This window comes from Bos indicus, chromosome 3, assembly GCF_029378745.1.
Source record: "Bos indicus isolate NIAB-ARS_2022 breed Sahiwal x Tharparkar chromosome 3, NIAB-ARS_B.indTharparkar_mat_pri_1.0, whole genome shotgun sequence".
NCBI lineage: Eukaryota > Metazoa > Chordata > Mammalia > Artiodactyla > Bovidae > Bos > Bos indicus.
Window position 1 is genome coordinate 29,565,986 of NC_091762.1, and position 14,608 is coordinate 29,580,593.

A 14,608-nucleotide genomic window follows, 5' to 3' on the forward strand; every position below is an offset into this window, starting at 1 on the left:
TAAGGCAGAATTTGAAATTAGCATGTTCCTTAGTTGCAAGTAGCAACAAGTAAACAACCCTCAGCTAGTTTAGGCTTCTCTGTGGCTCAGACAGTAAAGAACCTGCCTGAAATGCAGGAGACCCAGCTTCGATCCCTGGGTCAGGAAGATTCCCTGGAGAAGGAAATGGCAACCCACTCCAATGTTCTTGCCTGGAGAATCCCATAGACAGAGAAGGCAGACTACAGTCCATGGGGTCGCAAAGAGTCGGACACGACTGACATTTTCATTTGCACTTTTGAGCTAGTTTAAATACAAAGGGAATTTATTGGTCTGTGTAACTGACAAGTCTCAAAGTAACTCTGCTGCTGCTGCTGCTAAGTCGCTTCAGTCGTGTCCGACTCTGTGCAACCCCATAGATGGCAGCCCACTAGGCTCCTCCGTCCCTGGGATTCTCCAGGCAAGCATACTGGAGGGGGTTGCCATGTCCTTCTCCAATGCATGAAAGTAACTCTAGGTTCAGGCAATGCTTGATCCACGGGCTCAAATAACATGACCAGGACTTTGTCTTTTTCTCTCCATTTCCTAGCTCTGCTTTGCTCCATTGTCGGCCATACTCGTCCACCCTAAGCCTCACCCCCAGTCCTGGGTGACTTCCAGTATCTGAGGAGTCTACATGTGCAGTAGGGGAGAAAGGACAGGTACATCATTTCCAGGGGAAGCTCTGAGGTTCAACCTGACTGGACCTAAATCACATGTCACCCAAGTCAATCACTGTGATAGGGAGAATGGAGATAGAGGAGGCTGGTTAATTTAAGCTCCACAACTGGAGCTGAGCATTGGTGTCAATCTCACATGAAGCACATGGCTGAAATGGGGAGGAAGGACATATCCCAAAGAAAATTTGATAAACTGTTTCTTGGAGGAGAGTGAATAAATGGTAGGCTGCAAAGAGATTCCCAAGAGGTATGGTCATTGATCTCAGTGAGCCTCTGCAGAAATACCAGGTAATTGTGAACCCAAGGTGGTAGTTCCCTACTGTAGAGGAAATCTCGGTTGCCAGTAGAGCAGAGAGATATCTAGGCAGGGCGTGAGGTGGTTAAAGAAGCCCTCCTGGAAGAAGTGGCATTTGCACTGAGACCAGAAGCATGAATGGGCATTAATCAGGCAATAAGAGGGTAAGATTGGTCTAGATAGAGGCACAAGCCTGACTTGAGCCAGTAGGTGAGACATGACAAGCTCAGGGACTGAAAGGAACTCCGTGTGGTAGGACCAGGAAATGATGGGAGGCAGGTACTCGAGAAGTGGGGTGGAAACGGAGGGGCGGGAGCCTTGTTTGTTCATAAGGCTGTGGCCAGCAGCAGCAGTGCAGCTTGAGCACTCTGCACTGGGGGACAGTCCTGACTTATCCTCACCCTGTCCCTAGTGGACAGCACAGAGCCATGAGGAAAGAGGGTAAATGTGGGTGAGGAGGGCAGAGACCCTGAGCCGCACAAGTCTCAGCCGGGACTCTGAGTTGCTCCAAGCTAAATGTCACAGTTTTGTTCCAAACTGGCTTGAGAGTAAATAAATGTTCTATTAAAGTATAGAAAGGGGTAGGCACTGCATTAATGTTTTTCACTGGATCTTGCCGTATAAGATAGGGTGCTTTAGCACAGGTTCTTATCCCAGGCTGTTCACCAGGATTTCCCAGGGAGAAGCTTTAGAAACAGTCTCATAGTGATTGCGGTCCTATTAATACAGGGCCTGGACTTTGCTCAAACTCCACTGAATTGGTGATGCCATCTGAACATCTCATCTTCTGTCATGCCCTTCTCCTCCTGCCTTCAATCTTTCCCAGCATCAGGCTCTTTTCCAGTGAGTGGTCCTGCAGGTACCTTGGCAGCTGCTGCCCGGTTGCTGGGGAGAGAGTACACCTCAGTAGTGAGTGTGGACTGTGGAATCAAATAGCCCTAGGTTCAGATCTCAGCTCTTCTTTTTACTGTGTAGCTGCTGGTAAATTTCCTCCTCTGTAAAACGAGGGTAATGATGATATGCAGATTAAATAAAATTATGTTTGTAAATTTTCAAGAATATAATAACTCCAAAATGGAAAATATTACTATTACTGTGTCAGAAACTATTTCACCTTCACACATTTAAATAGCATTCATTCATTTATTCTGGCACCATTTACTGAGAATCCCTTAAATCCAAGGCACTGGGAATATAGTAATGAACAAAATAGACAAAAGTCCCTGCTTTCACGGCTCCTGGGCTTCCCAGGTGGTTCAGTGTTAAAGTATTCACCTGCCACTGCAGGAGACACAGGAGATTTGGGTTTGATGCCTGGCTCGGGGAGAGTCCCTGGAGGAGGAAATGGCAACTCACTCCACTATTCTTGCCTGGGAAATCCCATGGGCAGAAGAGCCTAACGGGCAGAAGTCCATGAGGTCAAAAAGAGTCGGATGAGACTGAGCACGCACGCCCACATATAGCTAATCAAAAGTGTGAGAGTTGCAAAAGAATCATGATGAATTCTCTCATTATTATTATTTTATTTATTTAAATTATTTATTTATTTATTTGTTGACCATGTTGGGTCTTAGTTGCAGCATGCAGGATCTTTGCTGAGGTACGTGAGCTCTCCCTTGGGGGAGGTGCGGGCTTCCCTTTAGTTGTGGCAGGCAGATTCAGTTGCTGCGTGGCATATGGGATCTTAGCTCCCCAGCCAGGATTGAACCCACATCCCCTGCACTGGAAGATGGATTCCTAACCACTGGACCACCAGGAAGTCCCTCGATGAGTTCTCCTCTCAACTAAGTCACAGCTCACTCATATCTTCAGTCAAATGTCATCTTCTCATTGAGGGTCTTCTCAAGCACCTTTAGAAAACGGCACCCCCACCTCCACAGCCCTCTGCTCTCTTGTCACCATCTGACACAGTATACATTTCATTTGCTTATTTTATTACCTGTCTCTCCCATACCCCACCAGCTCTAAAGTGTAGGTTCCACACAAGCGGGAATTTTCAGCTATTTGAATCACCACTGTATTCCCAGAGACTAAAAGCACATACCATGCCTGGAGCATAGTAGGTGCTCCAAAAATCCCTGTTTGCACATTTACTGCTGTGCCTGAGCAGGGAAGGTAGGCATGAAAGGAATGACTCGAGTTGGCTGGAGACTCTAGTATTCTGTTCAGCAGAACTCTGCTTACACGAAGAACAAAGAGAATCAATCAAAGCAAACACGGTGTCTGGAAGGCAGTGAGAATTCCAGAACACAGAACATGCACAGCGAGAGAGGATGTGTGAAAGATGAGGAATGAAAGGGAAGTCTAGAGAAGCAAGATTTGAGGGCAGAACTCACCCACCACACTGAACAAAGCTCCCCTTTGTTGCAAGCTGTCCTGGCACCTCGGGCCCCCACGCCACGTCCCCTGCAGATGAATGTAATCAGACCCAAGAGTTACTCTGCTGGCTGAGTGAGTGTGTATATCGGGTTGTAGCATCTAATGCAGCTCTGAACTGTCTACCATGCTCTGTGGTATTTGTACATTATGTAAGCTCTCTTTCTCCCAGTTTTGCATAAGAAAAAAACAGCTCTTACTTTTCTGAAGCAGTGTTAGGAGAGAAGGGAAAGGAGTTAGATGTAATGCATGTCCCCGTGGTGAAGCTAGGACACAGAGTTTCAGACCCTTGATCTTTGATCTATAGACTGAGCACCATTACATTTGCAGGGAGGATCATACAGAATTTCCAACATTCACAATTCTGGTAAACTTTTCTTTAGGCTCCTTTGAAACCTTCTTTCCCCATCCCACAGCATCTGCCTCAGGATGGGCTGTTGCCAGCCTATAAAGTATGTAAATTCTGAATGGATAACCCTTCTGTGTGGACATACTCCACCAGCATTTGGCTTAGTGGAAAGATGCCCCTTTTGTGCAAAGACATCCCTTCCTGCAGGACTGGAATTCAGCCCTCCTTGCCTCCTTGGCTGGGCACCTTGGCACAGTGTATAAGCTCATATCCATTTGCAGTGGCTCAGTCTTAAGTTCTTCCCTGCCCTCATCTATAAATGTGAAATGCTTAATGAGTAAACTCTAAACCATCTGAAGCCAAGGGAGGATGATGAATAAGATTGTTCAAGAAGTGACCTAGAATCTCTGTTTCTTTCCCAATGGGGAGAATCAGTCAGAACCAGGCCAGAAGTAATCCTTGATACCAAGAATTCCAGTTCCCAGCCCGGCCCACCATAAAAGAAGCTGAGCAGAGACAAGCCGAACATGATGATGGAGTCAAAGGGCACACTGCAAGTGGAGAAAGGAGTCATTTTTGGGTTACAAATAAGTGAAAGTAGGCATTTGGCAGAATAGATTGGAAAAGGCACTCTCCCTGGATATCAATTGATATGGCCTTTGTTATTTAAAATCTGAGCTTTGAGAGGTTATAGATACGAATATTGAGAATTCTCTCCAATTAATAACAAGAGCTTTGATGTAAGAAACAGTTCCGTGAACCTGGGCCATTATGGATCAAGAATCAAGTGGAATAGAAGAAGCAGATCAGCTAGACCTAGATTCCATAACATCAGTGGACTCACCAATTCCTTACTTTGGTAGGAGCAAAAGTCAGAACCCCATTGCAGTTTTCCCCAAGTTAACAGTACACTAAATTTTAGGTAGCTCTTACTACAGAATGTGAGACTCAGCCATTCTCAATTATCCTTGGTTTAATCTTTATTGAAGTCTAAATTAAAGAACACCTCCAAGTATTTTCCTAGATGGAATCCATCTGGGAGAAGAGCCCCGGCTAACCACTGCTGACAGGATCCTGGTGTCCTGAGCAGGCAGGGCAGGGGACACAGGCCCCTTCGGGGGACACCGCTTGAGTCAGCCCTCGCCCGGTCAGGAAGGGCTGCACATTGAAGTGACATGATGCATGGCTGCTGGCCAGGCTGGCTTTCATGTAGCCATCTGTGTGACAAAGTTTCCACTGAGCTGCCTCTGTGCACATCACCTCACGATATCGATAACCCAGCACATTCCTGCACGAGCCTGGTGGCTAGCCTGGAGGGATCCCCGGGAGCTCCAGTGTTGCTATGAGCCAGCTCCGCGTGGCAGGCCTGTCTTTGCCTGTCTCGACCCTCTGGGAGCTGTGGGGGTTAGGGTTGGAAGAGGGCAGGGATTAATAAAATTTAGGTAAGAACTAATTTGTTTCAAGAATGAAATAATGCCAGTGGTAGTAACAGGGATGGATCTAGAGATTATTATAGTAAGTGAAATGTCCAAAAGAGAAAGACAAATACTGTATGATATCACTTCTATGTGGAAGCTAAAATACAACACAACTGAACTTATTTTCAAAACAGAGACAGACTCACAGACCTAGAAAACAAACCTGTTGTTACCAAAGGGGAAAGGGGGTGGAGCTGGGATTAGCAGATACAAACTGCTATATGTAAAACAGATAGACAGCAAGGTCCTACTGTAGAGCACAGGGAACCACATACAATATCCTATAATAAACCATGATGGAGAAGACTGCGAAGAAGAATATGTAAATACGTGTACAACTGAATCACTTTGCTGTACACAGAGACTAACACAACACTAAATCTACCACACTTCAATTGGAGAAAAAAAAAGAGTAAATAGAACAAGCTTAAGGCCGAACCGACGTACATGCCGCAGTTTTACTGGTAAGATTTGTCTGTCTTCTCGCCCTTCTTTCAATGCCTTGCCCCTGCCTCCTCCAGTTAGTCAATAGTGTTCCCCTTCATTGCCACAAACTACCTTTTGACAACTCAGAACTCAAGGCCTTGGCCTAGTTACCATCATCGGGTTCTATGCTTTCAAACTATTCTTTATCTCCGTTCCATTTTCTTTCGCTAGATGTGGGGAAAGCAATCTGATTAACTCTAAAACACACACCACTGATTGGAGAGGTTTTATTTTAATTAGTCATAGGCACTCTTTCCCTGCCAGCAGCATGAAGGGCTTTTGTGACAGCTGTGGCAACACTTTAATACTTTGTACAATGCTGGATATGACACAGCTGCATTGTTTTGGGTGTTTTTGTGTATTATTGAAAATAATCCTTTTGTAGACAACAACTGCAGCTTGGCTCTCACCAGTCCTTCCCTTCCTCTCCCCTCTTCTTCCTACTTCTGAATGTTCTGTTTTTGAAATTAATTTCTCCATGTAGATTTTTCTTTTGACATTTATTCTGCCCAAGAAGGGATCACTGTCACTTTTGACTTCCAAAGGTTACTGGGATTTCATTCTGGGACCAATTACTGCCTCCTCATCCTTGCTTTTTTTGTTTGTTTGTTTCAAATGACTGAACTACTCAGCCCTAGTTTTGTCTCTTTCTTTTTTAAAAAAGCTTTAAAAATGGCGTAGAAAGATAAAATTTACCGTCTTAACCATTTTTAAATACACAGTTCACTACCGTCAACTATATTCAGGTTGTGTTCTGGTAACTTTTCCATCTTATAGCATCAAAACTCTATGTTTCATTCCCTGTTCCCCTTGCTCCGATCCCTGCAGCTCTCATTCCACTTTCTGTTTCTATGAGCTTGACCTTATGTAAGTGGGTTGGGAAGATTCCCTGGAGAAAGGAACGGCTACTGACTTCAGTATTCTGGCCTGGAGAATTCCATGGACGCAATGGTCCATGGGGTTGCAAAGAGTTGGACACATCTGAGCAACTTTCACTTCACTTTTGAAGTGGAATCAAGGCGCTTCCCAGGTGGCGCTAGTGGTAAGGAACCTGCCTGCCAATACAGGAGACATAAGAGACAGGTTCGATCCCTGGGTTGGGAAGATCCCCTGGAGAAGGGCATGACAACCCACTCCAGTATTCTTGTCTGGAGAATCCCCAGGGACAGAGGAGCCTGATGAAGAGTTGGACACGACTGAAGTGACACAGCACGCACACGCGAGTGGAATCATGGGCTTCCCAGGTGGCTCAGTGGTAAAGAATCTGCCTGCGAAGCAGGCGACGCGGGTTCAATCCCTGGACCAGGAAGATCCCCTGGAGAAGGAAATGGCAACCCACTCCAGTATTCTTGCCTGATGAATCCCATGGACAGAGAAGCCTGGCAAGTTATAGTCCATGGGTTCACAAAAGAGTCGGACATGACTTAGCAACTAAGCAACAAGTGGAATCATACAGTATTTGTCTTTCTGTGATGAAATACTCACACTTTCACTTGGTATCATGTCTTCAAGGACATTACACTTGAGGATATTACAGTATAATGTAACATTACATGGACATTACAACATGGTTGTAATGTGTCAGAATATCCTTCCTTTTTAAGGCTGAATAATATTCCACTGTACATACACACAACTTTTCTTTATCCATTCATCTATTACTGGACTGTGGGGTTGTTTCTACCTCTTAGCTCTTATGAATAACGTTGCACTGAACAGGGGTGAGTGATCTGGTTCTCTTTTATACTATAAGTACATTAAAAATATCCAGAAAGCAAAAAAGAACTGAAAGAATAAAGCTCCACCTTAATACAATGGCAAAAAAAAAAAAAAAAGTCTGCTGCCTACTTTGTCAGTCACTCTGGAAGTTGTTTCCAGTGTGAAAGTTATTTTGCATAAAATTATTAACTCAAAGCTTTCAATTCTATTTAAAGCTCCACTTTAAAGTTTGACTCTTTTTTTTAGCCCTTCGGAAGGTTTTATTATCTGAAAGTACTCAGAATTGTCTCCATTCATCTGGGAGCTCTAGAATACCTTATTCTAGAACAAGGGTGTCCAATAATTCACAGTGATACGCCAGTGAATGTTGAATGGTCAAAACTGGTCAACCCAGTTTTAGCTTTTGTTTACTTACTTTTATTAATTTTTATTGGCATTAATTGCTTTACAATGTTGTATTAGTTTCTACTGCACAGCAAAGTGAATCAGCTATATATATATATATATTTGTATATATTTTACACACACACACACACACCCTTTTTTGGATTTCTTTCCCATTTAGGTCATCATAGAGCATTGAGAAGAGTTCCCTGTGCTATACAGTTGCTTCTTATTAGTTACTTATTATATATATAGTATATATATGTATATATATACACACACACATATATATATCAACCCCAATCTCCCAATTCCTCCACTCTCTTCCCCCTTGACATCCGTGCATTGTTCTCCAGGTCTGTGTCTCTACTTCTGCTTTGCAAACAAGATCACCTATACCATTTTCCTAGATTCCGCATATATACATTAATATATATAATATTTGTTTTTCTCTTCCTGACTTACTTCACTCTGTGTGACAGTCTCTACGTCCATCCATGACTCTACAAATGACCCAAATTTGTTCCTTTTTATGGCTGAGGAACATTCTGTTCTGTGTATGAACCACATCTTTTTCATCCGTTCCTCCGTTAACGGACATTTAGCCTGCTTGCACGTCCTGGTTGTTGTAAACAATGCTGCAATGAACACTGCAGTGCGTGTGTCTTTTTGAATTTTGATTTTCTCTGGGTATATGCCCGGTAATAGGATTGCTGGGTCATATGGTTGTTTTATTTTTAGTTTCTTAAGGAAATGTCGTACTATTCTCCATAGTGGCTGTAACATTGTACATTCCCACTAACAGTGAAAGAGGGTTCTTTTTTTTTCATACCCTCTCCAGCATTTATTGTTTGTGGATTTTTTTAATGATGGCCATTTTGACTGGTGTGTGGTGATATATCATTGTAGTTTTGATTTGCCTTTCTCTAATAATTAGTGATGTTGAGCATATTTTCATGTGTTTGTTGGCCATCTGTATGTCTTCTTTGGAAAAATGTCTATTTAGTCTTCCACTCATTTTTTGACTGTTTTTTTTTTTTTCTTTTTATATTGAGCCACATGAGCTGCTTGTATCCTTTGAAGATTAATCCTTTATCAACTGCTTTGTTTGCACGTATTTTCTGCAATTCTGTGAGTTGTCTTTTCATCTTGTTTAGGTTTCTTTTGCTGTGCAAAAACTTTTACATTTAATTAGGTTCCATTTGTTTATTTTTGTTTTTATTCAATTTTAGCTTTTAAAACCAATATACCTTTACTTAGTGGAATAGAAAGTAGGTGTGGAGAAGGTATTTGTGGGCAGAAATCTTTCCTTAAATCCATAATTCCCAACCCTTTCTCCAGTAGGGCACCCAAGCAAGAAAATCCTCTCTAACCAATGCCAGGGTGATGACGAGGTCATGCCTGCTGGCTTTAACATCACCTCTGTCTCACTCAAGAAAGCATAAAATACAAGTGAAGCAATGTCTGTTGTTATATGAGTAGCCTTGAATTTTCTCTGGTTTATTTTCTTAAGAGCAAATCATTTGTAAACTCCAGTGTTTTAACTATTAATAAAATAGAACATTTGCAACGCACCTTATGAGTGAGTCACCACAATGGTGTGGACACATTGTGGTTGAGAACTTCTGCCTTAAATGACAATGCTTGACTTATTCTGCATATTGTGCATTCAGCCTTGAAAGAGATGATGAAGGGTATGCTTGTGGTTCCCTACTTCTTTCCTTCCAACTGGGAAAAGGCAGAGGAAGAGGAACAGAGCAGAACAGCACATTCCTTGAGGGTCCAGGAGTCTCAAACTTACTGTCAGGTTTCCTGCAACTTTGGTAAGTTTGGGAGCCCTGAATGACAAGCCCCGAGTATTTGGAAGTGAGGTCATTTAACTCCTGGGAATACTGGGACAGTTGAGATAGTAGAGGTTCATGATTCAATCATACATTTTGGAGGCAGACAAATGTGACTTCAAGTCCAAGCTCTGCAACTTCCCAGTTTTGCAACCTTAGGGGAATTATTTAACCAGTCTGAGCCTCAGTTTTCTCACCTGCAAAATGGGTTTTTTTTTTTAAAGTCTCTCTGAGGAAATCTGGCCCCTTCATCTGTCTAGAATCTCTTCTTTACACACGTCTTTCCTGTAGGTAATATGTGCCCTGGGGTTCATGTTGGGATGACCCTCACCCACTTGATCCTCCTAGTCACAGGGAACCATGTGACCCAGGTCTGTCCACTCACAGAACTTCATCCCTTGGCTGCAGAGTTTAATTCAGGGAGTAGCAAGTGACTCAAGCTGGTCAACCAGATTTTTCTGGTGGGGTTAGTGAGATTTTTTTTCCTACTGGAGCTGCTAAGTGGGAGGATGAAGTATGGGGTGCAGTAGGCAAATTCTCCTACTCTGTGGGGAATAGGCTGTCCAAAGAATGTAACCAAGTAGAAATAGTAGAGGTTAAAAAAGAGAGAACCCTAATGAAATAATTTAATTTTGGGGTCCAGCTATGTCTGAAAGCTCCTCTAGGGTTCCTAAGTCTCTGAGTCAGTAAATTCCCTTCTGTGTTTAAACTAGTCTGAGCTGGGTTTATGATGTCCATCAACAGAAGTCTTGACCAGTATACGATTTGAAGGGTATTGCAGGATAATGTCAGTAAAGGGATTTAAAGCAGGGTCATGGCATCACACCTTCCTCCCCAGGACAAGGCTGGGCCTCCATCATCAGCCCTCAGGCAGGTAGAAGCCAAGAGAGCTCCTCCTTCTGCGTGTGTATGGCAGGGCAGAGCCTAGACTCCCTTCCCTTTGCTTTGCTCCATCACTATGCACATGACCCCAGAAAGAGTTGTTCTGGGGGCAGAAGTACCACCAAGTATAACTCTTTGAATGAACTGCTGACCATTTGTTTTCTGTAGCTCAGTATCCACAGTGGCCATCCTATACCTGTATGGGGTTGATTTGGTTGTAAGTTTTACTTGATTTTTACATTAAATGCCATTTATGGAACTTCCAGAATGTTATAGCTGGGAGGTACCCTACGGGAGAAATGTCTGGATTGAACACACCCTGTGGACAGAAGGGGAAGCATTGGGTCCATGGTCAGCCCCTTCCTTTAGCCACCTGGCCAAAGCAGGCCTACATCTAGTCCGCTGATCCTCAGTTCCCTCAAAGGATTCTGCCCTCCAAACACATTCAGCCAGTCTTCCTTCTCGCAGAGCACCCATCTGGTGTTACAACCCCCTAGGGTCTGCTTGACTCACAGGTAAGGTGGGTAACAGCCCAGCCCAGGTGTCCTAAGCAGCAGGGCCGAGTCCCCACCTGCTTGCAACAGACTCTCCCTCCCCGACCTCGCCCCATCCAGTCCCCAGCCCATCTCCTCTTTGTCTTTTGCTCCCCATAGTTCTCTAGATCAAGCCCTTGCTACCTACCCTTGACTCCCCTGCTCACTCCCTCTTTCCTTCTCCCTCTCCCACACTCCCTACCTTCTCTCTACCCACCTCTGTTTTCTTGTCTGGTCTTGGTTGGCCTGTTATTCCTGGGAGGTTAAGTCCCAGGTATGGCAGCTATGTTCTAAAGTCAGAATTTCCCCCCAAATGATCCAATGACCAATAATTTCAACAGCTGTTAATATAGACTTTTATGTGTTTCCAAAGATTTCTGTGGACAAATGAAGAGTTATCACATTTAAGAATTAAATTCAAACTTGGCTGTGTAAGAACTGCCATAGGATCTCATTTTCTTAAAATCAGCTTTGATGCAACCTGAGTCTCCAACCCTCCAGGCTAATGGAAAATTCACCCCCTGAACCCACCTGCCCCCTCCAGGGTTAGGACAATGTCCTGGAGTTTGACACAAGGCAGGACCCTTGGGTGGAGTGGCATCATCAAAGGGCTCTTGGTGCAAGCCCCATGGCCACGTGATGGGGTGGCCCTGCTGTGCCTGTGCCAGCACTAGGCATGGTGGAGCCTCGGGGCGCAGAGCCCGGCATCCCCACAGACCCCCATCATGTCCTGACTGCTCCTATTGGGCCCCGATGCCAGCTTCTCCCAGGAGCCCCCAGCCTCTGATCCTTTTCATCTTAAAGAATTTCTAGCATCTCTCTCTACTTTTGCCTCCCCACCCTACTCTCCACCAGGCAAAAGCACTTGCCTTGGGATAAACTGGTAGCTCAGGCAGTAAAGAATCCACCTGCAATGTGGGAGACCTGGCTTCGATACCTGGGTTGGGAAGATCCCCTGGAGAAGCGAATGGCCACTCACTCTAGTATTCTTGCCTGGAGAATCCCATGGGCAGAGGAGCCTGGCAGGCTACAGTTCATGGGGTCGCAAAGAGTCAGACATGACTGAGCAACTTTCCACTTTCACTTTGGATAAACAACCAGGTCCTACTATAAAGCACAGGAAACTATACCATATTCAATATCCTGTGATAAACCATAATAGAAAAGAATATGAAAAGGAATATATATATTCGTATAACGGAGTCACTTTGCTATAGAGCAGAGATTAACACACACTGTAAATCAACTATACTGCAATAAAATAGATTAAAAAAAATAACATTAGCCCTGGTATTCCACTCTGGGAGAATCCAACTTCCTGGTGGCTCAGTGGTAAAGAGCTCGCCTGCCAATGCAAAACACATGGGTTTGATCCTTGGGTCGGGAAGATCCCCTGGAGAAGGAAATGGCAATCCACTCCAGTAATCTTTGCCTGGGAAATCCCATGGACAGAGAGGCCTGGCAGCCTATAGTCCATGGTGTCAAAGAGTTGGACACAACTTAGCAATTAAACAAAACTGTAGAATCTAGCAGAATTTCCTCCAAGAGCAGAAAAGGGTGAGTCAACAAGTGGCTACTGAAATCGTACAGCACCAACCTCCCCTCTGTTGACAGGAACAAAAGGCTGGTTACTTTCTCAGGGAGAGGGGGTTGGAGAAGGAAAAACAGAGTGAGAACAAAATGCAAAATATTATCTTGGTAAATGGTTTCCTGCATGGCTCAGGAGGTAAAGAATCTATCAGCTTGCAATGTAGGAGACATGGGTTCAATCCCTAGATCAGAAAGATCCCCTGGAGAAGGGCATGGCAACCCACTGCAGTATTCTTGCCTGGATAATCCCATGGGCAGAGAACCTGGCAGGCTACAGTCCATGGGGCTGCAAAGAGTCAGACACGACTGAAGCAACTGAGCCTGCGTGCACATGCATCTTGATAAATTGCCCCGTCATGCAGAGAGACCGGTCCCTCCTCAGGAATGTCTCAGGAGGCAGATGGACAGCCTCTTCTATGTGCATTTGACCTGGGACTCCTCTAACATTTCAAGAAATAGTCCACAGAACACACCTGGGGTAATTCTGTATTAGGCATTAGCCATCCGCGGTTCCTGCCAGCATGGACCAGTTTATGACATTATCCTGTGGACACACGGAAGGACAGAGACACACATAAGTGTAGGGGCAAGGCATGGGCTGAGGGTTCTCATCTTGGCTCTGCCACTTGCACACTGTCTCTGAAGCTCAGTTTTCCCATCTGTAAAATGGGATTAGTAATAATACTGATGTAATAGGAAGGGGTGAAGATCACATGAGTTCACGCACAAGAAGCATCCCAGCTTCTGGAATGTAGCTGAAAGTCAGTAGAGGGAGTGATGTCCTTGTAAGCACTGTCATGAGTCTGTCTGAATCTGAGAGGTCTGTGGGCAGCAGAGTAGCCCATCCTAGTGGGCTTGGGAGAGGTTTACCTGGCAGAGCTGAGGAGCACCAATGGGGAGCAGGGTCTGGAAGTCAGGGGAGCAGCTGGAGGAAGAATGAGGGAGCAGGGGGACTGTCATCCCTCACAGCACAGGTCCTCAGGCTGGAGCCTCTTCCACAATTGGAAGAAATGTTCACAAGGCTGCTCTTTGCTCTGCAGTGACCTAGAGGGGTAAGAGTAAGGCTTAAGAGGGAAGGGATATGTATACTGATAGCTGATTCACACTGATGTACAGCAGACACTAACACAACAGTGTAAAGCAATTGTCCTCCAATTAAAACTAGAAAACAGAAAAACAAAACAAGGCTACTCTTAAGACTGCGATAAAAACAATAGCAAAAACAGTAGCGACTTCTGGAGTGCATGCAAGACTCTGAAACACTGATCCATCAACTAACAGCACAAGCCCCAGGTCTCTATCTAGCTGTTAGAACACAGCTCCACCACTGCATGGAGGCCATTGGCTCTCTAGATGAGGATGTAAAAGGACCCGAATTCGGGCAGTGTCAGAAGTCGGGGAGCAAGGAGGCTACCCCTGATCACATGGAATGAGCCTCCCCATCAAACTACCCTGACTGCCTACTCCGAAGGGGGCGGGGGTCCCATGGGCCTGGTTTCCCCCAGCCGGACCTCAAGGGCAGCTCCTGGTGGCAGGAACTGGATTGAGGTGTGGCTCAAGGCTGATGTTCAGAGGAATGGGTGCCTGATTCATTTTGGATCCTTTATACTTAGCATAGGGTGTGGTCCTTCTGTAGCTCCTCACTGAGATGGTATTGCAGGGAAAGAAGCATCTCCTGCTTCCTCGTGGCTCTTGTCCCCAGGGCTGCGAGGCTTGTCCCACTGGACAAGACATGGGCTGCTGCAAGACACAGCTTCCACTGTCCCCTCCACTCCCTGCACAGCTGGATAAGGAGCCTGGGCAAGGAGAACACTGAGCAAGGTGTGTGGGCTGCTTCTGCCCTCCTCCCTGCCCGCCACCACCCACCTCACTCCTTGCAGGGTCTCTGTCCCTTTGATTTCTTTGCAGCTGAGATTAACAGTTGTCAGTTTGAAGGCACTCTTGCTCCCAAGACACAGCCATTTTCATAGGCACAGC

General features: G+C 45.0%; 1 long non-coding RNA gene across 5 annotated transcripts in view; it reads right to left on the reverse strand.

Annotated features, from left to right (window-relative positions):
• The window catches only part of LOC139182163 (uncharacterized), a 163,842-nt gene that overhangs the window by 100,773 nt on the left and 48,461 nt on the right, over positions 1-14,608 (reverse strand). For 4 of the 5 annotated variants that reach the window (XR_011565739.1, XR_011565738.1, XR_011565741.1 and 1 more), the window contains one exon: positions 13,502-13,675. The exons of the other annotated variant lie outside the window; for it this stretch is intronic. This is a non-coding gene — a long non-coding RNA (uncharacterized lncRNA). The remainder of the gene's footprint in view (positions 1-13,501; positions 13,676-14,608) is intronic. 5 annotated transcript variants of the gene reach the window in all.